General features: G+C 42.3%; 1 protein-coding gene and 1 pseudogene across 3 annotated transcripts in view; one reads left to right on the top strand and one right to left on the bottom strand.

Annotated features, from left to right (window-relative positions):
• The window catches only part of ESRRB (estrogen related receptor beta), a 243,819-nt gene that overhangs the window by 40,639 nt on the left and 176,428 nt on the right, over positions 1-26,752 (top strand). The window contains exon 1 of one of the 2 annotated variants that reach the window (XM_079913201.1): positions 13,522-13,579. The exons of the other annotated variant lie outside the window; for it this stretch is intronic. The gene's annotated coding sequence lies outside the window, so the exon portion shown is untranslated. Of the gene's footprint in view, positions 1-13,521; positions 13,580-26,752 lie in introns of those variants that run through there. 2 annotated transcript variants of the gene reach the window in all.
• Positions 3,332-3,744, bottom strand: LOC307182497 (small ribosomal subunit protein uS10-like; annotated as a pseudogene). Its single transcript has one exon. The product of its transcript is annotated as a small ribosomal subunit protein uS10-like (transcript).

The raw sequence follows: 26,752 nt of genomic DNA, 5'->3' as shown, positions 1-26,752 counted from the left end.
ATATGTGAAATGATGTGTACGGTTACCCTTTCTTAGGAACCACTTCAGATGCAAATAGACGATTCTGCAGAGGACCAGGGCAGGGCCCAGAGACAGAAGTTGAGCCTTATTTAAAAATGACAGTAGATGTCTGTATTTGTTTGGCAGTGTGGATTGCGGGGGCAGGGGGCACTGCAGTGAGGTGCGTGCTATTCTGGTGGGGCCTGAGAGCAGAACAGACGGGGCCGTTGGAGTCCCATCCACCCCGAGCTGAGGGGCGTGATCTCTCCTATCCTTGGGCAGCACCCGGTGCTGCAGGAAAATCAACCCAAAGCAAGTCCTCTGAGAGCAAGCAGCCTCTTCATGAGAGGGGCCACGGGGGGCAGGCAGGAAAGTCATCAGGGTAACCAGCCTTAATAAAGGTAGAAGATGAAATGCGAGAGGGCTGGGCTGGAGCAGGGGGAGTCGCAGGGAAGGAAATGGTTGCTGGAGAAACAGATGCAATTGAACAAGACTCGTGGAGATGGATTTCCCTGCCTTGGTCCAAACTCAAATCCCTGTGCTCAGATTAATTAGCAAGGAAATATTTTCCTGTCTGCAGAAACAGGCTGCTGGATTGCCAGTGGGACATGAGGGTGGGCAGTCTATCAACTAACTACTAATTAGGTTACTTCCCACTGCTGTTGACATGTTCCTGGGCCAAAATAAAGGAGGGAGGAGGAGGGTATAGGAACAGAGACAGAGAGAGAGGTGCAGGCCAGGATCTTCTCTGCTCATTGTGCAAAACTGTTGGCTGGAATTAGGAAGGAGACCTGGGTCCAAAGCCCAAAGGGGAGATGACAGAAGACAGCCACGTTCTGAGTAGCGGACAGCCCTTGGCGGAGAGCTACACTTGTGCTTGTATTGCCTGGCTTTCTGCAAAAGCTCCGAAAACATGCACAGTAGGGAAGCCCTGGGTGGGAATTTGAATGATGATAATAATGACAATGGGTGCTTTTTGAAGTATCGGTAGTACTTCATTCGTTCATTTATTCAACAAGTATGGGATAGGGGCATGGCGGGGCACAGAGAATGGGAGATTAACATTAATTTGCCTCATTGTTTCTCATAACTAGGGAGAAGGTATTTTAGCCCCTTTTTATACATAAGGAAATTGGGGCTCAGAGAGGTTAAATAACTTGCCCATAGTCACACAGCAAGTAAGAAGTAGTGAAACTGAATTTTGCACCCAAGGTGGTCCTGATTCCAGCCCTGCCTACCCTTAATCACTGCTCAGTGGATAATGCACAGTCAACAAATATATTGTCTTCTTTTGTCTGCCTGAGCTCCCCAATTCTGCCCTAAAGTTCTCAAGGCATATTCTTCAGTATGTCACATGCAGGAACTTTAAATATCCTGCAGGAGGGGCACCACCATGTTTCCCAAGGTCTGAGGCCATCATTTAGTTCCCGATTTTAGAGAACCAAATAGGAAGGTTGGCCAACCCATTCCACTGGCAGCACCATCAAGTCATCTACATTGTGCACGTGTGGAGTTTGCCTATTTGCTTACAATCTCTCACTGCAGATGGGGCAGTAAGCTGTGGTGCAAAGTAGCTCATGGCCATGCCCTCTCCTGGGCCGGTCCATCCTCCACCCTCCACCCTTTCCTTGTGAGCAGAGTTGGACCACAGGATATCCCTCTGCTCTCTGGGTGAACCTCCTGCCTGGTGAGTCCTGTTCTGCCCTGTTGTTTCTTTCTTTCTTTCCTGGAATCTCCTCCTGCTATTAAAGTAGCTCTTTGTAGCCTGTGCACTAGATAGCAAGTTTCTTGAGGCCAAAGACTGTGTCATGTTCACCTTTGTGTTCCCTGAACTTAATATTGTACCAGGGACCTTGTGATGAGTGTTCCATGAATGTTTGCTGAATGAGGGAGTAAATGCCTGAAGGACTCTGTTTGGCTCACATCTGACCTGCCTCTAAATGTTTCCCTAATTTTTACTATTGCACCAGACACCAGAACTGGGGTGTCTAAGTATTCTCTGCTAACTAAGTATGGCACACAGATGACAGTGCCCCCAAGATGCCATTTTACCCTGTGTGCATGCAAGTTCCCTCTTAACATTGAAAGAGTGGGGACACTGTACAGAGGAGTTGCTACTGCTGTGGACGGTGACTGGAGTTCAGGTACTGCTGTTCTCCCTCTTAGGCCTTTGAAAGGCAGATCCAGACCTGAGGGCCTGGGCATGGGGAGGCTGACGGATGGGGTAGGGAGATACATCAGAGTGGCCGGGAATGAAATAGTGTCCAGGAAACCTGCTTCCTCGGAGCGAGCCCTGTGCGAGCAGAAGGAATCTATCCACAGAGGGGTGAGGTAGCAGAGCAAGTGGGTTACCTAAAAATAGCAGCGCTGGTTTCCCACGCTTAGAGATGGATCCTCTGTGAGTCGTCTTGGCTGGTTTGTGCAAGTTTGCTTATTTATTGAGAGTTAGAGAAAAGGACCAAATCATTCACCTGCAGGTGGAAATCTGCAAGCCCTTCTGCAGTGAGCAACTAGACAGGGCAGCTACGCAAGAGGCTCCTGAAACCCAGAGGCCTGGGGCTTGCTGTGGGGAGGCAGCCAGGCCTAGGAGCCCCCCTTCAGCTGCTTCCTGCCTTTATGGCACAGTTGATGGTGGGCAGAACCTCACTCCAGTCACGGGAGACTTTTGTGGAAGAGGCATGTATATACACACAAGCGCCCATAGATCCGTCCGAATGTGTATCTCTTTGAGGGAGTTAATGAGCTACTGGGCATAAATCACCTAGCCCAGCACCAGGCACCCACAGTAGGTGCCTAATAAATGTTAACTAAGGAGTCAGTTAGGTGGGAGTGAAATCAGGACAGGAGGAGGTGGGGATCGAGAGATATAATATAAAACAGCCATAGTGTTTTTGAAGACAAGGGATGGATTTTTGGAGTCAGGAAGCCATAGGTTCAGATCCTAACTCTGCTGTTTGCTAACACTGTAACCTCAGGCAAATTACGTCACCTCTCAGAATCATTCCTCATCTATAAATTTTTAAAAACGGGGATAATAATACCTATCTCATAAGATTGTTGGGATTATTAAGTGAAATTATATAGAGAGAGTACCTGTACAAGGCTGAGTTCAGTAAATTAGAGCTATTTTTCTTTTTATTATCATTTGTTACGAATAGCATCAACAATGAGGACCCTCAGATTATTAACAGTTAGAATATTACTTTAAAAAAGAACTATTAAAGATGCCAATATTCCCCAAATCGATCTATAGATTTAATGAAATCCCAATCAAAATACCAGTAGGCTTTTTTTTTTAACAACTGATTATCAATTTATGAAAAACGTTGATTTAAGCATCTGCAATGGTGACTTCAACCTCGACTCCTGGCTCAGTACTGACGGAAGTGATATGCTTGACAATCTCAGAAGCACTGTGCAGGTCGATGAGTCGCTTGTGGATCCTCATCTGGAAACGTTAGAACCTTCACCACAAGGAGTTTTCCTTGTAGTCTGAGAATATTCTCGGAGTCTTGGTAGGCATCGGAACCGGTCCTTTCATTTTGAGATTCTTTTCCTTCGCACTTCTGATCAGGTCAGCACATACCTTCTCCAAAGACTGCACGCTGCGGCTGGTGAGGGTGATTCTAATGCCGTGAATCGCCACCTCGGCCTCCACGGGAGTCTTTCCGGTATCTTTAAAAGCCATGGCTGCGGCGCGGCTTCCTGACCGACTTGTTCCTCGGCCAGAGCGAACAGCGGTGAGTCAGGAGCAGGAGCCAGTGGCCCGAGGCTCCGCTGCAGGGACCGCATCTTCCTCCAAGAGCCAGCAGGCTTTTTAAAAATAGAAATTGACACACATATTCTAAAATTTATATGGAAATGCAAAGGCCTCATAGTAAACCAAAATATGTTTTAAAAGAAAAAAGTTGGAAGAGCTATACTACCAGATTTTAAGACTTAAAAGCTACAGCAGTAAATATTGGCATAAGGATAGGCGTATTGATGAATGAAACCGAATGGAGAGTTCAAATGTAGACCCATTTAGTTGCTTTTCTACATAGGTGCCAAGGTTTTCAATGTGGAAAGGATAATATTTTCAACAGATGGTGCTGGAATGGCTGGATATCCATTTGGAAAAACAAAACAAAACAAAAACCTCAGTTCTTCTTACCTCACACCACATACAGAAATTTATTCAAAATGGGCTATAGATTTGTGATGGCTAATTTTACGTGTCAACCTGGCTGAGCCATGGGATGCCCAGATATTTGGTCAACCAGTATTCTCCATGTTTCTGTGAGGATATTTTTGGATGCGATTAACATTTAAATCAACAGATTGAGTGAAGTAGATTACCCTCCCTAATGTTGGTGGGCCTCATCCAATCAGTTGAAGGCTTGAATAGAACAAAAAAGCTGACTCTCCCTTGAGTAAGAAAGGATTCCTCCTGCTTTCCTGCCTTTGAGCTGGGACAATGACTTTTTCCTGCCTTCAGACTTGAAATGAAACAGCAGCTCTTCCTGGGTCTCTAGCTTGCCAGCTCTGCAGATCGTAGGACTTGTCAGCTTCCATAGTCCCATGAGCCAATTCCTTGTCATAAATCTCTTTCCATAAATATATAGATATATCTCCCACAGGTTCAGTTTCTCTGGAGAACCCTAATACTGACGAAAACTTGTGTTTATTGAAAGACACAGTGGTAGATTGAATATTGGCCTCCCCAAAATGTCCATGTCCTAATCTTGGAACCTGTGAATATGTTACCTTACATGGTAATAGAGACTTTACAGATGTGATTAAGTTACGAATCTTGAGCTAGGGATATGTTCCTGAGCTATCCAGTGGGCCTAATATAATCACAAAGACCCTTTTAAGAGGGAGGCAGGAGGGTCAGAGACAGAGAGGAGATGTGATGATGAAAGCAGAGGTTGCAATGATGCAGGGCCACCAGCCAAATAGTCAGCCTCTAGAAACTAGAAAAGACACGTAAATCAACTCTCCTCTCGAACCGCCAAGAAGAATGCTGCCCTGCCAGCACCTTGATTTTAGCCATCAAAGGAGGTGAAATTGACCTCCAGAACTAGAAAACAATAAATCTGTGTGCTTTTTAGCCACTAAGTTTGTGATAACTAGTTACAGCATCAATAGGAAACTAATACAGACACCACTGAGAAAACACACATGCACACAGACATAGGACTTATATCAAGAATACATAAAGTCCTATAGTTCAGTAATAAGACAACCCAATTTAAAAATGGGCAAAAGATTCAAACAGACAAAAGAAGACATACAAATGGCCAATAAGCACACAAAAGATGCATAATATCACCAATTACCAGGAAAATACAAATTAAAACCACAAAGTACTATCTCATGATCATTACAATGGCTAAAATGGAAAAGACTGCCAATGCCAAGTGCTAATGAGAAGGAGGACGAGTTGGACTTGCATACGTTTCTGGTGGGAATGCAAAATGTTCAACCACTGTGGAAAATTGTTTGCTGGTTTCTTATAAAATTAAACATAGATTTACTACATAACTGAGAATTCAACTTTTAGTTATTTACCCAAGATGAATGAAAACATATATCCAAGCAAAGACTTGAACATGAATGCTCATAGCAGCTTTAATCTGTAAAAGTTAGAAATCAGAAACAACCCCAAATGTCCATCAACCAGTGAATAGATAAATTATGGTATATCAATAAAGGAATACTAACCTGCAATAGAAAGGACGAGACTACAGACACATTCAACAACACGGATGCATCTTAGAAAGATTATGAGAAATAAATTTAGTCAGACACAGAAAAGTACACTGTGATTCCATTTACATGAAATTCTAGGAAAGGCAAAATGAATCTAGAGTATCAGATAGCAGATCAGTGGTTGTCTGGGACCAGGGGTGGGGCAGGCAAAGAGGCAGGAAAGAGCTTTTGGGGGATGATGGAAATATTCTGTGTCTTGATTGTGATGGTGGTTAGAGGTCAGCAAACTTTCTTCTATCAAGGGTCAGATAATAAATATTTTAAGCTTTGAGGACCATATGGTGCCTGTTATGACTACTCAATTTTATCACTGTAGCATGACAGCAGACATAAATAATACGTAAACAAATGAATGTGGCTGGATTTGGCTCAAGGGCCATAGGTTGCTGACCCCTGGTCTAGACTCTTCAAACTATATTCTTCAAATAGGTACATTTTATTATATTATATAACATCGATAAAAATAACACAAATCAAAAATATTATGTAGCTATTTTTGAAGTTAATGTTTTGGAAAGCTACATACAGAAAATGTACAAATCATGTGTACAGCTTGATGAATTTTAATTTTAGCCATTCTAGCAGGTGTGGAGTAGTATCTCATTGCAATTAATTTATATTTCCTGGTCACAACTGATACTGAGCACCTTTGATAATGCTTACTGGCCATTTGGGTATTTTTGTGTGTGTGAAGTGCCTGTTTAAGTCATTTTAAAGTTCAGTTGTTGGGACTTCCCTGGTGGCGCAGTGGTTAAGAATCCGCCTGCCAATGCAGGGACACGGGTTTGATGCCTGGTCCAGGAAGATTCCTCCGCGGAGCAACTAAGCCCGTGTGCCACAACTACTGAGCCTGCACTCTAGGGCCCGCGAGCCACAACTACTGAGCCTGCACTCTAGGGCCCGCGAGCCACAACTACTGAGCCCACGTGCTGCATCTACTGAAGCTCACGCGCCTAGAGCCTGTGCTCCGCAACAAGAGAAGCCACCGCAATGAGAAGCCCGCGCACCTCAACGAAGATCCAACGCAGCCAAAAATAAATAAAATTATAAAATAAAGTTGTTTACCTTTTACTGATTTGTATGAATTCTTTGTATAGTCTGGATACAGGTCTCTTTGTCAGATATGGGTATTGAAAGTAGATTCTTCTAATCTACAATTGACTTTATGCTCTTTTTATTGAAGTATAGTTGTTTTACAATGTTGTATTAGTTTCAGGTGTACAGCAAACTGATTCAGTTGTACATACATATATATACATACATATATATTCTTTTTCAGATTCTTTTCCATTATAGGTTATTACAAGATATTGAATATAGTTCCCTGTGCTATACAGCAAATCCTTGTTGTTTATCTATTTTATATATGCTAGTGTGTATCTGTTAATCCCAAGCTGCTAATCTATCCCTCCCCCCCCACGCCCACCCTTGTTTCCCCTTTGGTAACCATAATTTTGTTTTCTATGTCTGTGAGTCTATTTCTGTTTTGTAAATAAGTTCATTTGTATTACTTTTTTAGATTCCACATATAAGTGATATCATATGGTGTTTGTCTTTCTCTGTTTGACTTACTTTACTTTGTATGATAAACTCTTAATCCACGCATGCTGCTACAAATGGCATTATTTCATTCTTCTTATGACTGAATAATATTCCATGGTATATATATGTACCACATCTTCTTTATCCATTCATCTGTTGATAAAGATTTAGGTTGCTTCCATGTCTTGCTTATTGTAAATAGTGCTGCTATAAACATTGGGGTGCATGTATCTTTTCGAATTAGAGTTTTTTGTCTTTTCCAGATACATGCCCAGGATGGATCATATGGTAGGTAACTCCATCTTTAGTTTTTTAAGAACCCTCCATACGTTTCCACAGTGGCTACACCAGTTTACATTCCCTACACCAACAGTGTAGGAGGGTTCCCTTTTCTCCACACCTTTTCCAGCATTTATTATTTGTAGACTTTTTGATGATGGCCATTCTGACCAGTGTGACACTTTATGCTCTCTTAATGGTGTCTTTTCTTGAACAGAGCTCTTAATTTTAATACAATCCAACGTATCAATATTTTCCTTTTATGGTTAGTGCTTTCTACGACCTGTTTAAGACATCTTTACCTATTCCAAGGTTATAAAGATATTTCCCTGTTTTCTTGAAAGAGCTTTATTATTTTAACTTTCACATTTAGTTATTCAATCTGGAAATGGCTTCTGTGAATGGATATCCAAGTGACCCAGTTCCATATATTGAAAAGGCAACCGTTTCCTACTTCATTGCAGTTACATCATTGTCATAAATCAAGTAACCCTTGTGTGAGTCTGTTTCTCTATTCTGTTCCATTGGTCTAGTTTTCTATCTTTGTACTAATACTGTACTATCTTTTCTTATAAGGTTGTTATTTGGTTTTGATATTAGGGTAATGCTGGCCTCATAGAATGAGTTAGGATACATTCCCTTTTCTTCTGTCTTCTGAAGGAGATTGTAGAGAATTGGTATAATTTTTTCCATAAATGTTAGGTAGAATTCACTGTAATTTACCTGGACCTGGTGCTTTATGTTTTAGAAAGTTATTAATTATTGATTAATTTTCTTTAGTAGTATAGGCTTATTCAGATTGTCTATTTCTTCTTGTGTGAGTTTTAGCAGGTTGTGTCTCTCAAAGAATTGGTCCATTTCATCTAGGTTATCAAATTTGTGAGTATAGAGTTGTTTATAGTATTCCTTAATTAACCTTTTAATGTCCATTGGATCTGTAGTGATGTACTCTTTTTCATTTCTGATATTAGTAATTTGTGACCTCTTTCTTTTTTTCTTAGTTAGCTGGTTAGAGGCTTATTGATTTTATTGATCTTTTCCCAGCTTTTGGTTTCATTGATTTTCCCTATCAATTTTCTGTTTTCAATTTCATTGATTTCTGCCCAAACTTTTATTGTTTCTTTCGTTCTGCTTCTTTGGACTTAATTTCTTATTCTTTTCTAGTTTCCTAAGTTGGAAGCTTAGATAAATTTCCCCACTACTATAAGTTTCCTAAGCACTGCTTTCACTGCATCCCACAAATTTTGATAAATTGTGTATTCATTTTCATTTCATTCAAAATATTTTACAGTTTCTCTTGAGATTTCTTCTTTGACCCATGTGTTATTTAGAACTGTGCATACTATCTTAATTAGTGGAACTTTGTAAAAATTCTTGGTATCTTCTTATAAGTCCTCAAACTTTGTTTTCCTACTTCAACATTGGGTTTTTTGTCTGTTTGTTTTGTTTTTTTACTTTGCATTTCCATATAAATTTTAGAATCAGCTTATCAATTTCTTAAAAAACTGCTTGGGATCTAATTGGGATTATACAGAATATATACATCAATTAATGAACCCTTTTTACAATTCATGAATATTGCATATCCCTCCATTTATTTGGATTTCACTTTCTCTCAATAACTTTGTAATTTTCTATGTAAAAAAATTTCACACATCTTTCGTTATATTTAAGGTATGTGATTTTTTAAATGCTATTGTAAATGACATCTATTTAAAGTACATTTTCTAATTGTTTGCTTCTAGTATATAAAGATAAAATTGACTTTTGGGTATTGGTCGCGTATCCAGAGACCTTGCTAAATTCACTTATTCTAATAGTTTATCTGTATCGTTTTTGTATTTTCTACATAGACAATCATGTTACCTGCAAATAGTGACAAATTTATTTCCTCATTTCCAGTTCTTACACCTTATATTTCTTTTCCTTTTTTATTTCTATTTTATTTCTTCCTTAAATCTTTGGAAGCATTTACAAATGAAGCCATCTAGGCCTAGAAATTACAAATTTAAATTCTTTAATATATAAAGAGAACTATTCAGATTTTCTGTTTTTTTCTTGTGTCAGTTTTAAGTTTTATTTTTAAAGGAATTTGTCCTTTTCATTTAAATTTTCAACTATATCAGCACAAAGTTGTTATTCTCTAATCTTTTAAAAGTCTGTAGAATCTGTAATTGTGTTCCCCTTCTCATTCTTCTTATTATTAATTTTTTTGTGTGATTCTTTTTAAGGGTTTTTCAGTCTACTAGTCTTTTCTGAAAACCAATTTTTGGCTTTGTTGATTTTATCTTACATACCTTTATTTTCTATTTAATAATTTCTGCTCTAATTAGAAATAAAATACAAGAAAAAAACTATAAAAAACACAAACAAGTGGAAGCTAAACAGCATGCTACTAAAAAACAATGGATTGCTGAAGAAATCAAAAGAGGAGATCAAAAACTACCCAGAGACGAATGAAAATGAAAGCATGATGATCCAAAACTTACAGGATGCAGCAAAAGCAGTTCTAAGACGGAAGTTTATAGCAATATGATCTTACCTCAGGAAACAAGAAAAGTCTCAAATAAGCAACCTAACCTTACACCTAAAGCAACTAGAGAAAGAAGAACAAACAAAACCTAAAGTTAGTAGAGAGAAAGAAATCATAAAGATCAGAGCAGAAATAAATGAAATAGAGACAAAGAAAGCAATAGCAAAGATTAATGAAACTAAAAGCTGGTTCTTTGAAAAGATAAACAAAACTGATAAACCTTTAGCCAGACTCATCAAGAAAAAAAGGGAGAGGACTCATATCAATAAAATTAGAAATGAAAAAGAACTCACAGCTGACACCACAGAAATACAAAGGATCATGAGAGACTACTACAAGCAACTGTAAGCCAACAAAATGGTCAGCCTGGAAGAAATGGATGAATTCTTAGAAAGGTACAGTCTCCTAAGAGTGAATCAGGAAGAAATAGAAAATATGAACCAGCCAACCACAAGCACTGAAATTGAAACTGTGATTTAAAAACTCCCAACAAACAAAAGTCCAGGACCTGATGGCTTCACAAGTGAATTCTATCAAACATTTAGAGAAGAGCTAACACGTATCCTCTGAAACTGTTCCAAAAAATTGCAGAAGAAGGAAAACTCCCAAACTCATTCTATGAGGCCACCATCAGCCTGATATCAAAACCAGACAAAGATACCACTAAAAAAGAAAATTACAGGCCAATATCACTGATGAACATAGATGCAAAAATCCTCAACAAAATACTAGCAATCCAAATCCAACAGCACATTAAAACGATCATACACCATGATCAAGTGGGGTTTATCCCAGGGATGCAAGGATTTTTCAATATCTGCAAATTAGTGTGATACACTACATCAACAAACTGAAGAATAAAAACCTTATGATCATCTCAATAGATGCAGAAAAAGCTTTTGACAACATTAAGCATCGATTTATGATAAAAACTCTCCAGAATGGCATAGAAGGAACATACCTTAACATAATAAAGGCCATGTACGACAAACCTACAGCTAACATCATACTCAATGGTGAAAAGCTGAAAGCATTTCCTCTAAGATCAGGAACAAGACAAGGATGTCCACTCTTGCCACTTTTATTCAACGTAGTTTTGGAAGTCCTAGCCACGGCAGTCAGGGGAAAAAAGAGAAATAAAATGAATCCAAATTGGAAAAGAAGAAGTAAAACTGTCACTGTTTGCAGATGAAATGATACTATACATAGAAAATCCTAAAGATGCTACCAGAAAACTACTAGAGCTCATCAGTGAATTTGGTAAAGTTGCAGGTTACAAAATTAACACGCAGAAATCTGTTGCATTTCTACACACTAACAACAAAAGATCAGAAAGAGAAATTCAAGAAACAATCCCATTTACATCGTACCAAAAAGAATAAAATACCTAGGAGTTAAACTACCTGGGAGACAAAAGACCTGTACTCCGAAAACTTTAAGCACTTTAAAGATGCCATTCCTTGTCTTCTGGCTTCTATCATTTATATTAAGAAGTTATCTGTCAGACTTATTGTTGCTCCTTTGACTGTGATGTATCTTCACTATGGCAGCTTGTAAGATTTTCTCTTTGTTTTCAGTTTTCAGAAGTTTGACTAGGATGTGCTTGGGTGTGATTCCCTTTGTATATATCCTCCTTGGGGTTTGTACTGCTTCTTTGCTTTGATATCATTCATCAATTTTGAAAATTCTAGGCCTTTATTAGGCCTTCATATTATTGCTTCCACTAATTCTCTCTTCTCAAATTCTGGGACTACAAATCCACATATTTTAGAACTCCTACCCTGACTCATGCCTGTTTGCTTTTTTTTTTTTTTTTCACATTTTCTCTTTGTGCTTCAGTCTGACTTTTTTTCTACTGACCTATTTTCTAGCAAAGCGATCGTCTCTTCATCTTTGTCCATTATGCTGTTACATCCATGTATTGACTTCTTAATTTGACATTATATTTTTCAGTGATAGAGACTCCAGTGTTTTGTCAGTTATTTTCTTGAACACTTTCATCACATTTATTTTAAAACCTATGTCTAATAATGTTCATATCTGGCTCATCTGTGGATCTGTTTCTATTGCTTTGTCCTCTTCTTTTCTGTGCCAGGAAATTTTATCCAATACCAGATTTGTGGTATTGGATTTGAGCAGGATTTTGGGCAGGTATTGGATTTTGGGCAGCTAGGGCAGGCAGATTACCTCAATCCAATTAGAGACTGAAATAATGCAAAGCTGGACTTAGACTTTTAAAGTTTTGTTCTACCTCTGATGCTTCTTACTCTTAGGGTGTAGCCCTCCGACAGTTCTAACTGGGAGTTAAGGATGTTTTCAAGGCCCGTCCCCATTGTCCAGCTGTTTTGGAAACGCTCCGCTGACCTCAGATAGAATTTTGTATTTTATCCAGCTTTTCTGTTTGTTCTTGGTGGGAACATTGGTCTACTATAAGCCACTGCATCCTAGTGAGAAGCAGAATGTAACAAGTATTCTGTTTATAATCTCTAGAACTGTCATTTAGGCTCTGATCCAGGACTAGAATTCATACATTTTCTGAACAATATTTATTGAGTTTCTACTTACAATTTTAGGCACTGTTTTGGTGCTGGAGATACAGCAGTAAATAAAGAGCAAAAATCACTGTACGAGCGTACCTTGGAGTTAAGGCAGATTCAGTTCCAGACCACCACAATAAAGCTAATATCACAATAAAGCGAGTCACACAAATTTTTTGGTTTCCCAGTGCATGTAAAAGTCATGTTTACACTATACTGTTGTCTATTAAGTGTGCAATAGCATTATGTCTTAAAAACCAATGTACATACCTTAATTTAAAAATACTTCATTGCTAAAAAAATGCCAGTCATCATCTGAACCACCTTTGCTTGTGGAAGGTCTTGCTTTGATGCTGATGGCTGCTGAGTGATCAGGGCGGTGGCTGCTGAAGGTTGGGGTGGCTGTAGCCATTTCTTAAAATAAGACAACAGTGAAGTTTGTTGCATTGACGGATTCTTCCTTTCATGAATGATTTCTCTGTAGCATGCAATGCTGTTTGATAACATTTTACCCACAGTAGAACTTCCTTCAAAATTGGAATCAATTTTCTCAAACCCTGCCACTGCTTTGTCACCTAAGTTTATGTCATATTCCAAATCTTTTGTTGTCATGTCAACAATCTTCATAGCATCTTCACCAGGAGTAGATTCCGTCTCAAGAAACCACGTTCTCTGCTTATCCATAAAAAGCAACTCCTCATCTGTCAAAATTTTATCATGAGATTGAAACAATTCAGTCACATCTTCAGGCTTCACTTCTAATTCTAGTTCTCTTGCTATTTCTACCACATTTGCAGTTACTTTCTCCACTGAAGACTTGAACCCCTCAAAGCCATCCATGAGAGTTGGAATCAACTTCTTCCAAACTCCTGTTAATGCTGATATTTGGACCTCTTCCCATGAATCACAAATGGTCTTATTAGCATCTAGAATGGTGAGTATTTTCCAGAAGATTTTCAACTTACTTTATCCAGATCCATCAGAGGAATCACAGTCTATGGCATCTATGGCCTTACTAAATGTATTTTTTTAATTAATTTATTTATTTTTGGCTGCGTTGGGTCTTTGCTGCTGGGCATGGGCTTTCTCTAGTTGCGGTGAGCGGGGGCTACTCTTCGTTGTGGTGCGCGGGCCTCTCACTGCAGTGGCTTCTCTTGTTGTGGAGCATGGGCTCTAGGCGTGCGGGCTTCAGTTGTTGTGGCACGTGGACTCAGTACTTGTGACTCATGGGCTCTAGAGCGCAGGCTCAGTAGTTGTGGCACATGGGCTTAGTTGCTCCACGGCATGTGGGATCTTCCCGCACCGAGGATCAAACCCATGTCCTCTGCATTGGCAGGCGGATTCTTAACCACTGCATTACCAGGGAAGTCCCACTAAATATATTCTTAAATAATGAGACTTGAACATCAAAATTACCCCTTGATCCATGGTTGCAGAACGGATGTTGCGTTAACAGGCATGAAAACATTAATCTAGTTGTACATCCATCAGAGCTCTTGGGTGACCAGGTACATTGTCAATGAGCAGTAATATTTTGAAAGGAACCTTTTTTTCTGAGCAATAAGTCTCAACAGTGGGCTTAAAATATTCAATAAAACATGCTGTCAACAGATGTGCTATCATCCAGGCTTTGTTGTTCCATTTATAGAGCACAGGCAGAGTAGATTTAGCATAATTCTTGAGCCCTAGGATTTTTGAAATAGCAAATGAGCATTGGCTTCAACTGAAAGTCACCAGCTGCATTAGCCCCTAATGAGAGAATTAGCCTATTTGAAGCTGTGAAGGCAGGCATTGACTTCTCCTCTCTAGCTATGAAATCCCTAGATGGCATCTTCTTCCACTCTAAGGCTGTTTTGTCTACATTGAAAATCTGTTGTTTAGTGTCCCCACCTTCACTCATTATCTTAGCTAGATCTGGATAACTTGCTGCAGCTTCTACATCAGCACTTGCTGCTTCACTTTGCACCTTTATGTTATAAAGATGGCTTCTTTCCTTAAACTTCATGAACCAGCCTCCTCTAGCTTCGAACTTTTCTTCTGCAGCTTCTTCACCTCTCTCAGCCTTCAAAGAACTGAAGAGAGTCAGGGCCTTGCTCTGGATTAGGCTTTGGCTTAAGGGAATGTTGTGGCTGGTTTGATCTGCTACCCAGGCTACTAAAACTTTCTCCGAATCAGCAATAAAGCTGTTTCTCTTTCTTATCATTTGTGTGTTCACTGGAGTAGCACTTTTAATTTCCTTTAAGAACTTTTCCTTTGCATTCACAACTTGTCTAACTGTTTGGGGCAAGAGGCCTAGTTTTTGGCCTATCTTGGCTTTTGATACACCTTCCTCACTAAGCGTAATCATTTCTAACTTTCGATTTGAAGTAAATAAATTGACTCTTCCTTTTGCTCGAAAACGTAGAGGCCATTGCAGGGTTATTAATTGGCCTAATTTCAATATTGTTGTGTCTCAGTGAAGAGGGAGGCCCGAGCAGAGGGGGAGAGATGGGGAATGGCCAGTCTGTGGTGCAGTCAGAACACACACAACATTTATCAAATAAGTTCACTGTCTTAAATTGGTGAGGCTCCTGATGCTCCAAAACAATTACAACAGCAACATTAAAGAATGCAGATCACCATGGCAAATATAGTGATAACGAAAAAGTTTGCAATATTGTAAGAATTACCAGAATGTGACACAGAGACACAAAGTGACCAAATGCTGTTGGACAAATGGCGCCAATAGACTTGCTCAATGCAGAGTTGCTGCAAACCCCCAGTTTGTAAAAAACGAAATATTTGCTAAGTGTGGGAAAGTGAAGCGCAATAAAATGCGGTATACCTGTACATGTGGTGCTTGTAATTTAGTGGGAAAGATAGAAAGTTGGCTAAATGATGATGTAAAATATATAGTGTATGAAATACTGGGCATATACCCTGAGAGAAACATAATTCAAAAAGAGCCATGTACCACAATGTTCATTGCAGCACTGTTTACAGTAGCCAAGACATGGATGCAACCTGAGTGTCCATAACAGATGAATGGATAAAGAAGATGTGGCACATATATACAATGGAATATTACTCAGCCATAAAAAGAAATGAAATTAAGTTATTTGCAGGGAGGTGGATGGACCTAGAGACTGTCATACAGAGTGAAGTAAGTCAGAAAGAGAAAAACAAATACCGTATGTTAATGCATATATATGGAATCTAAAAAAAAAAATCGTTCTGAAGAACCTAGGGGCAGGACAGGAATAAAGACGCCGATGTAGAGAATGGACTTGAGGACACGGGGAAGGGGAAGGGGAAGCTGGGACGAAGTATATACACTACCAAATGTAAAACAGATAGCTAGTGGGAAGCAGCCACATGGCACAGGGAGATCAGCTTCGTGCTTTGTGTCCACCTAGAGGGGTGAAATAGGGAGGGTGAGAGGGAGACGCAAGAGGGAGGAGAAATGGGGATAAATGTATATGTATAGCTGATTCAGTTTGTTATACAGCAGAAACTAACACACCATTGTAAAGCAATTATACTCCAATAAAGATGTTTTTAAAAAAATTTTTTAAAATGTATATATAGTGTATGAAATAATGAAAAGTGTTAGGGAAAATACGTGAAGAAAGGGGAATAGAAAATGTTTAGGGGAGTGAGTTGTAATTTTACACAGGATGACCAGCTAAAGTCTTACTGGGAAGGTAACACATACATGAAGACCTGCAAGAGGTGTGAGAGCAGGTCATGCAGATATCTGGTGGAAGAGCCTTCCAGGCAGATGGAACAGGAAGTACAAAGCCATGACGCAGGGGCACCCAGTATGTTTAAGGATGTGCAAGGCGGCCAGTGTGGCTGGAAAAATGAGTGATGAGAGAGTAGTAGAAGGTGAAGTCAGAGAGGAAAAGGGGCCATTTATGAAGGACCTTGGAGGTCATTGTAAGGCCCTTAGTTTTTACTCTGAATAAGCTGAGAAGGCATAGGAGGGTTTTAAGCATAAGTGTGACATGACTGACTTATGATTGAACAGGTTCACTCTGGTTACTATGTATTGAACAGATAGAAGGGCGACAGAGGAAGCAAGGAGACTTGTTGGAAGGCAATAATCTAGGTAGGAAAGGTCTTGGATCAGGATGTAAACAAGAAAGGCAAAGATGAAGCCCACAGGATCAGATATGGTGTGAGAAAGAGGGGGATGAAGGATATCCAAGATTTTTGGTCTGAGCAATTGGAAGATGGAAAAACCATTTACTAAGATGAGAAGAGCAGGTTTGTAGAGGCCAGAAGGGAGATTGCTAAAGCTCAACTTTGAATGATGACTGAAAATGTCTATTAGATATTCAAGTGGAATCAGATGGTTGAATATAAAAATATGAAATTCAAGGGAGAGGGCTGGGCTGGAAATGTAAATTTAGGAGGCATCGGCATATAGCTAGTATTTAAAGCTATGAGACCTAAGGATGTCTCCAAGAGAGATGTAGGTAGAAAAGAGGTAAAGACCAGGACTGATCCCCAGGCTCCTCCAACAGTTAGAGGTCCAGGAGATGAGGAAAAACTGGCAAAGGAGACTAGGACGGAACATCCAGAGACATGCTAGGAAGATGAAGACATATTAGGAGAATGATGTCCAGGAGGGAGTGACCACCTATGTCACTGAGGCCCAATTTGATAATGATGGGTAACTGACCACTGGATTCAGTGGCATGGAGGCATTTGGTGATTCTGATAAGGGCCTTCTGGCATCATGGTAGGAAGGAAAAGCTCTTATATATAGGTTCAAGAGAGCTCAGCAGAAGAGAAATTGTAGACAGTAAGTATGGGCAACTCCTTTCGGGAACTTTGCAATAAAATAGGACAAAGGTGATGGGCAGAAGCTGCATTGGGAGGAGAGGTCAGAGAGCGTCTTTTCAAATTGGAGAAAAAATGGCATGTTTGCCCTTATGGCTGGAATGGTCTAGCGGAAGGGGAAATTGATGACAGAGGAGAAAGAGGGGAGAATTATAGGAGCAATGTCCTTCAGTAGGTGCCAGAGACTGTGCAGCGTGCATGCATGGGGGTTGCCTCAGCAAGGACCACAGACAGTTCAACAATAGTCACGTGACATGAGCCAAAGGCTGCTTTGGCCACAGATATCCAAGAAGAATAAGCTTTCTGACCTGTTCATCCTATGACTGCTGTATTTCACTTGTATTTTATTTAATTTTTTTATTTTTATTTTTTGGCCACACCATGCGGCACGTGGGATCTTAGTTCCCCTACCAGGGATCGAACTCACGCCTCCTGCATTGAAAGCACGGAGTCTTAACCACTGGACCACCAGGGAAGTCCCTTGCTTGTAGTTTCATACTAAATAGTTGGCTCCTCCAACAAAGATTCGACAAAAGGGGGAAAAACTTGTGCCAAGGGAAAGCAGCACCTTCAGAAACAGAAGAAGCAGATTCCTTCTCTCCTGCCCGTGCCCTTTGGTTCAGGCTGTTTTCCAGGAACTGCAGGGCAGCCTGAGGGGAGACCAAAGTCTGCAGTTAGGAGTCAGCCCTGAAGGCCAGGCTATCACTTCTCCGGCACGGCAGAGGGAGCAGCGCACCCATCCCTGCCTTGGTTCTGGTTGTTATCATCCACCAGGGTCCCAGGCCGGAACTCTCACAGCTACCTTGCTTCTTCTCCATCTGTCACCTCCACCAACTAGTCAATTATCAGATCTTGTAAATTCTATTTCAGAGATGTTTACTGCAGGTCCCCATGCCTCTCCATTCCCTCAGCATCGCCTAAATCTACACCCATGTCTTCTTCCTCTCGGTCTATCTCAAGGCCTCCTACGGGCCTCCCTGCCTCCTACTCTCTGTTCCTCCATCATTATAGGACCCCTAGAGTCATCCTCTTAAAAAACAAGCTGGATTTGTCACCTATCTGCTTAAAAGCCTTTTTTGGCTTGCACATGGCTAGAGGGAGGAATTTTGAACCTGGGGCGCATACACTCCCTGAAATCTCAGGTACAATTTAATGTGTGTCACTATGTGTGCATTTTTTTTTCTGGGGAAGGCAGCGGCTCATAGCTTTGCTCAGATCCTCGGAGGTGTCCATGACCTCCACAGGCTAAGAATCATAGGCTTGAAGGGTAGCAGGCAATCTCCCTTCTTAAAATACAAGGTCCCCTGTTATTTGACTTCAGTTGTACCTGCTGTCACTTCTCAATATTTAACAGAACATTTGTTGAGCCAGGCATTTTTATACTACTAAGTGCTGGGCATTGTTGTGTGTGCCAGAGAAAATGGAGATAAACAACATATGGAGCTTACCTTTCATTAACAGCTGGGATTGGAGAGGGTATAGAGATAGAAAACAACAAATAAAGAAAAAGAATAACATATTTTTTAAAAACTAATAAGTGCCACTTGGGAAATTGAAGTAAGATTATACGAATGCTAGTGAGAGGCTACTTTAGGTGGTGTTGCAAACTGAACTAGGCCATTTGGTCAATGATAACCCTTAGGTTATTTTTGGTTGGTAAAGGGAGTGGCTAAAGAAGTTTGAAGAGGATGAGTGTTAGCTCTCCCCCACAATTTCACAAGCATGTTATTAGAGAAGCTACTGCAGACCGAATTACACCCTCATAGAGACCTTCATGAACTAAACTTCTACCAGGAGTCAAGCACAAAAACAGTTCATACACCTATTCTGTAGGCTCAAAGGAATCCCAGCTCTCTGTCCTTTTAGGTGCTCCAAAAATGACCAAGATTCCAGAGGCAGGATTCTTACTACCCTGAAAGCCCAACAGCAACCAGAATTTTCCATAATTCACAGCTGGCTGATGATAGAATAACTTGGGGTTTGGCTTAGAGTATCTCCCCGATGGGTAAAACCTACAGGCTCCACTGGATTCGTATACTCTACATACAAGGGAGGGAGAATGTTTCCACACATTTAGCTAGGCCAGTTGCTGTCTTACTTTGGGTTCTCCCAGAAGCAGACCCCTGAGACAAAACCCTGGGTACAGCTATGTTATTTCAGAGATTATTTCAGGAAACACAAGTGAGGGAATAGGGGAGGTAGAACAGGGAAGAGAGGAAAGACGGCAAAGGTTTTACTAAGGAGAGAGTTATTGCTGTGAGTGGTTGGACCTTAACCCATCAGGGACCCTCTGGGACACCATGTGGAGCATACCTCAAAAATCTTTCCACCAAAGGACTGGGAGACTCCCATCTCCTATCAGTTGAAGTTTGCCCCTGGGGGCATTAACTCTCCTGGCTGGACCTGCTTTTAGCAGAGCAAGCTCCAGTGGCGGCAGAGGAAAGAATCAAGCTGAAAACAGAAAAGACACAGGCAGTTGAGGTGGGAAGTGGCCAAGCTGTCAGACACTGTCAACCTCAGACGCAGGTGAACCCAGATGGGCAGAGGGGTTATGGGGTGGGGCACCCTCTCACACGGTTGTTGAAAATTTCACAACAGAACTCATTTCTAATTTACCAATAAAATTCCATTTCTGACATTCACTGTGCTACTTAGCCAAGTGTTGCTGGTTGATCTAGACAAAAATACCAGATGCTCTGACCATGGGCCTCCCAGCTAATGGGCAACCCTCACCCTGCCCTGTGCATTCTTGATTGAAATGCTAGAGGTCCCTAGGTTATAGCTTAACCTAGGTCTCACACATATAATACCACCCTTACATGCTGGGGTCTTTTAAGGTAAGTTACAGACATTCTGACAGGTGGGTAGCCAGGGAAGGTGTCTCGGAGAGGTGACCACAAAGCTGAGGTCTGAATGACAAGAAGGAGCCTGCCAGGCAAGGTTGGACATTTTAGGCACAGGGACCAGCTCTTGCCACTCCCTCCCCCTCCCCACTCCTTCTTCCTGGGCATGCCAGAGCCTTTTTTGCTTTTTGCTTGTCTGGACCTGGAAAACAACACTCACCTGCCTATATGCCTACAATCTCCTCTTCAGGCTTCAAAGCCCTGCTCAAATATCCTACTTCCTCATAAACTCTCTTTTGACAACTTCACTGGGGTCCTCTGAGCATCCAAGGCACTTGATCATTGACCTTGACCTCTGACTTAGTATTTATTATGTTGTGTTATATTTTGCTTTTGTATGTTTGCGTTCTTAAGAAGCCTTGCTCATCTTCAGATCTCTAGTCCTCAGCCCTATGCCTGGCTCCTAGTAGGTGCTCAATAAACATTTGCTCCACGAATGGTATCAGCAGGCTGGGCAGGTAGTCAAGATAATTAGCCAGGGTTGACTCCTCTTCCTAAGTCACTGCTGCCAAGTCCTTACACCCCCAGCCCAACGCCTCATCCCCCGTAGTACCAGGAAGGGAAATGGTAAGAATGTCTGAAAGGGAGAAACTGTCTTCTGCGTGCTGAGCACAAGGCAGGTCTTTAGGTATATGCTGTGGGGGAGGTTTGGCCCTCCATGGTTTAATGTGTAACTGGTCACCTTTCCTGAATGTCAATTTCTTTTATTTGCCTGTAACACATTCACCTTGCTCAGTCTCCTTGGTTACAGTGCGCAGCTCCAGTCCCACTGCAGTCGCTCCACAAGCCTGCCCACCTCCACTCCATGTTGATTGACGGAGGCTTTGACACCTTGTCTCCAGTGCCAGGGGCACAGGGCTAGACTTCCCAAGTCTCCCAGACATGCCCCCAAACCGTCCCTGACCAGCATCCAGCTCCTAGGAGCCCTGGGTGTTCTTTCAGAGTAAGAGCCTAGGGCGCACGGCCTGTCCTGTGCCTTGTACATTGGAGGTACTGAAAGAGTATGTGCGGAATTAAACCAAATTGCTGTCCTTCTGCTAAGTTTCCTTCATGTGAAGATGGCCTGTCTCCTAGAAGAGTTCACACTAACCCAGAAGCTTGCCCACCTTTCCTTCCTCCTTTCCTTCCTTTCTTCTACAAATGTTAATTGAGCACCTAATATATGTCAGGCACAGAGGGGCCGATGGTAAATAAGCCATTCCAGGCATCTCTTTTACAGTGATGACCTCACAGTGGGGTGGGGGAGAGGCGAGTCAACAAATCAACAAGGTGACCACTAACTTTGGGAGATGCTCTAAAGGAAATAAGCAGAGGCCCTAGACAGAGAGGAGAGGAGAGGGGTCTGCTCTGTAGAGGGCAGTCAGGGAAGGGGCCATTGCAAGAGGTAACAGAACACCTGATGAGCAGTGTCAATGTCTTAATGATATAAAATTTTGTTTCCTAAAAAAAAAAAATCTGCAGCTAACGACATAAGGTTAACATTTCTTCCTTTTGGTGGTGAGTACATAGGTATTTATTACCTTTTGCACTTTTCTGTATTAAAAAAACTTTCTGCCTTAAATCATCTAATTGAAAAATTCTACTCCAACAGTTCACAATTTGTGACATGTGAGCGGTAGCTCTTATGAATGACAAGTAGCCAGCTTGAAGCATCATCACTGGGTCCCTGAATGATCCTCAGACCCTTGTCGTGTGACCACCCAAGGCTTTTTCCTTTTCTCTTCCTGGCAGACTCTTACTCATGCTTCAAAACCCAGCTCAAATACCACCTTCCCAGGGAAGACTTCTTTTACCTCCTCTTAAGGAGAGTCAGATGTTCTATGGATTGTGGTTGCTCAGTACATTGCTTATGTATTTCTAATAAATCTTAGCATACTGTATCATAGTTTATTTGTTTGCATATATAGAATCTTCCAAGGCATCGTCTGAATCTCATTCAACTCTTTATCCTTGGCTTCTAGCACAGAGTACATAGTAGCACGTTGTAGATTCTCAGTAATGTTTCTCCATGATGCCTGTTGGATGAATGAATGAATGTTTAACCTTCAATCAACAAGCTCTCGAAAGAGTATTAATAGAAGATATTTGCATATAAGGAATATGCTAATTAAAGTTAGTTTTATTTATTCATTCATGCAAACTCAGCAAGAACCCCATTTGGCTGCTGTTAATGTTTAGTGTGATTTACTGCAAGTACTAGAAATGTAAAAAATGTGTTTCTTTTAAAAGGAAAGCCACAGTTCCTTCTGGTTTCCCCCCACTCCCCCCTTCCATTTGTCTGAATTAGTAAAGCTTTACTTTAGCTCAGGTCTTTTCCTGAGACTTGTAGGCTTGTGGCATGCTAATTTAATTACTTCTGAGTCTACTGTAGGCAAATACCAAGCAATCTACGGGGAAAGATTATGGAGTTCCAGGTTATTTATTAAGTAAGCCTTGGTAGTCCTTGTGGTGGCAGTGGTAACCCCACCCCTCATACCTACCCCTTGGGTGTCAAGTGCTGGGAGGGAAACCCACGTTTCCCTAGATCTTGGAGTGAGCCAGCAGGAGGATGGCAGGACGCTTATATAAAGACCAGCCAAGACAGAGGGATGCTTAGCTCCTCCCCAAACTCTGGGTTCTTCCTGGAGGGATACAGATTCATAAACATAGAATGGCTTTCTTTTCTTTCCAGGAAGGAGTTGCCCCCATCATTGAGCAGGTTGTGGGGGAAGTGTAGGTCTGGAGTGGGACTAACTTGGTTCATGTCCCAGCCCTGCCTCTTTCAAGGTGGGAATGTTACAGGGCCTCCCTCTGCCTCAGTTTCCTCATCTGTAAAATGGGGATGAGAATGGTATCTCCACTTCATAGGGTTGCTGTGAGGATCAGATAAGCTAACATATGTAAAGTACTCAGAACAGGGCACATAATAAGTGCTCAGGTGCAAAAGGAGTTCTTCAAGAGACTCATTCACAAGGCCCAACTGATACAGAGAAAGAGGGTGACCTTCATTGCTACCGCTTGTCCCTTGGCTGTTTCCTCACCCCTGTCCCGTCTACCTGGGGGTTATTGTGGCCTAACTAAATGAATAGTGTTTTGTAAATTGCAACAAAAAGTATGCAGGGTTTTTTTTTCTCTGGCCCAAAGACTAACCATTTGGGGGAAGGTGAAGGTTGGGGCTTGGATTACAGCTAAGGGGAGACAGTACCAACTTATCATACACAAATCAGAGACAAATGGAATAACCAAAAATCAAATTCACACGATTGATACTGACTGATGTTTGTGTTTAGGGATTCTTCATTTATGAAGTCTCAGGATTTTTCTGCTCATGTACACCCAGTTTACATTAATTAACTGGCTCCCAACTTTCATTGCCATATTTAGCATGAACTCTCCCCGCCCCACACACACCAATACATCACTTAGAACGCTTGGGGTTGTAAGTAATGGGAAAAAAAACGAATAGGGATTTAAGTGATTAAAACACACATTATCTCCTATAACAAGTACATGATTCCAGGGTCGATTTTGGTTCAGCAGGTCACGGATGCCCTCAAGGACCCATGCCTTTTCCCCTCTTGTGCTCTGCCATCCTTTGCATATTGGGCTTTTCTCCTTCAAGCTTCTTTCTTCATGGTGGCAAGGTGGCCTCTGCAACATTTCCCATCTCTCTCTCTCTGTCTCTTGCAAATGTCGCTTCTGCGCAAACAGACTCTTCCTTAAGTCTTACTGTCTAACTGGGACATAAGGCAGCCTCTAGCTGTAAGGAAGGCTGGGAAAACCAGTGGCATTTTCAGCCTCTACAGTGTGTGACGGGTCCTGGAAACGCACTGGGAGAAGACCGTAGGGTAGCCAGCCAATCATGTCTGCCAAGCTCGCTCAAGCTCCTCTTCTAGAATTCTCATCTGTGTTCCCTTTTCCCAAAACCCCTCCCAACGCACATTAACTGGCTGGTTATTTTTTCCCTGGGAAAGGATCTATGCCTTCCTAAGTCTGTTCTTTTTCTGGGGCTGCCGCGTATAGCTGCAAAGGTAGTGATCTGTGTGATCCTAGGAAGTTCATGTGGACCCTCACATGAATGGTGCCTCCTGGGATTGTGCAGTGCGCCACCTACTCCACCAGCAGCGCTGTGGACCATTTCGCACTCATCCTACATCGATCTCTGACCTCGCCCTTCACCTTCTTACTCTATATTTCGTCATTCATCAGTTTTCATTCATTCAGTCAGTAAACCTTTGTTGGTTACCTAGTAAATGCCAGGACCTGTGATAGGCATTGGTTGGTAGTGGGACAGAGGATGAAATAAACATACAAAAAACAAGTCCTCATCCTCTAGCAGCCGCATCCCAGGAATGGCGACCAATATGTGAGCAAATATGTACAGTACCAGGTGATAAGTGCTGTAGCTGCGTGTGCCACACAATCCTGTAGGAGTACAGAGGAAGGAGTGGCTGAAGTTGGGAAGGGCTTCCAGAGGAGGTAACATTGGAGCTGGGTATTGAAGGTTGCATGCCATGTTCCGGGCAGAGGTATGAAAGAGAACGCAACGTTGTAGAGGAAAAAGCTTCACGTGGCAGGATACAGCGAGAGATGTAACCAGGAATATAATACACAGAGCAGAATTATTCACTATAGATTAGAGCCAGACAAAGGACTTGGATTTTACCCCATGGAATGTAGAGAGCCATGCAAGCGGGAATCCACGGCAGAGATGATTCAACAGTGGCTAGGAGCACAGCCTTTCCAGTTAGGCAGATGTGGGTTCAAATCCTGACTCCCACTGGGTGATCTCACTTCATTCTCTGACTGCCACTTTCCTGGATGATGAATGGGGAAAAGTATCCCTGCCCGATAGGGTAGTCGTAAGGATTCAATAAGGCAATGTAGAGCTTTACACAGACCCTGGCACACAGCAGGTGCTCAGGTCACGGTGCCTAATTTCCATTATCACCGCTTTGCTGTAGCACGAGGCAAATACTCAAGAGAAGACGGTACACGACTCAGGGCAAAGTGGCATGCGGTGGGTGGCTGGAAGGAGATGCACTGTTGGCAGTGGGGAGACCAGCAGGTCAGACCCCGGTGGGCAGGGAGTGCACAGGCAGGACGTCATACTCATGAAGAATGAATACAAATTAGGGGAGAGAGAGAGGGAAGGCAGTAGAGCTAGGAATGCACCCCGCAGGGAGAGCTTATTGATGGGACACCCGTGTAGCCTGGGTGAGCAGCAGGGCAGGGTCACTTGGGGTAAAGGGAGAAATTGGGGGGGGGGCTGGGCCTGGGGATTTTTGATTTGTTGACTTGGCCCCTTGTTAGGTCTCCTGTTATTCCCCCATCCCTGTTCTGGTACCTCCCCTTCCTCTAAGAGTGTAGGACCCCCCCAAGAGGGTTGCAGGCCTGCATCTAAAGGCTGGGCCTGGCAGTTCCCAGGCAAATGGAGTTCCTGGTCAAGAGGTTCTGCGTCCACTGAGGGGGGGTGGGTATTTGCTTCAGTGGGGGCATCTCCTTTCATGGCCGACCGTCTAGGAGGGGATCAACTGCCCCTTACACCTCCTCCTCCCATGCAAGACATCCCCAGCCCACATCCCTGTGGAATGCCCCCCAGAGGGAAAAGCCAGCAGTGTCCCAGCTCTGCCTGGCCCTTGTGTGGAACGCCAGTGCCCACGCCAGTGCTGCTCCCTGGTCTCCTGTGTCCCAGTGGGAGATGATTAATGACCCAGCTGCACCGATGTGTTGTATTTAGGTCTATTCCTGAGAAGATAGATTTTTCTTTCCAGATCAAATGAAGGCAGGCCCTTCCTGGGCTGCGGCGGGTCCTTGCCCACCCCTCCCCATGGCAGTCTGTGAGGGAACTCTGAAAGGTAAATGAGTTGATAAGCCGGTGAGAGCAGGCATGACTGTACCTTCAGTGGCCCTTGTAAACAGCATAAAGTCACCTTGATGTGCCAGGACTAACGACGTTGGGGCAAGCCATACGGAGTCCAGTGGCACCAAGCCAGGGCAGGAGCCTGCATGCCTACGGCCTGAAGACGGGCTATCAAGGCTTCACCTCCCTCTGAGTGGGTGTCTTTCCCGAGGTGACACCCACTCAGCTGTGTCTCATACTGAATGCAAGACCTCCTGAACTTTCAGCTGCTGCCTCTGTAAAAGGCGATGGTATGGGTTGAATTGTCTTCCCCCAAATGATGTGCAAGTCCTAACCCTCAAAACCTGTGAACATGACCTTATTTGGAAATAGGGTCTTTGCAGATGATCAAGTTCAGGTGAGGTCATTAGGGTGGGCCCTAATCCAATATGACTGTGTCCTTATGAAAAGGGAAATTTGGACCCCAAAACAGACCCATGCACAGGGTGAACACCACAGGAACAAGAAAGCAGAGGTTGGGGTGGTGCTTCTACAA

This window comes from Stenella coeruleoalba, assembly GCF_951394435.1.
Source record: "Stenella coeruleoalba genome assembly, chromosome: 2".
Classification (NCBI taxonomy): Eukaryota; Metazoa; Chordata; class Mammalia; order Artiodactyla; family Delphinidae; genus Stenella; species Stenella coeruleoalba.
Note: the sequence above shows the minus strand (reverse complement) of the source record. Positions and strands in the feature narration are given on the sequence as shown.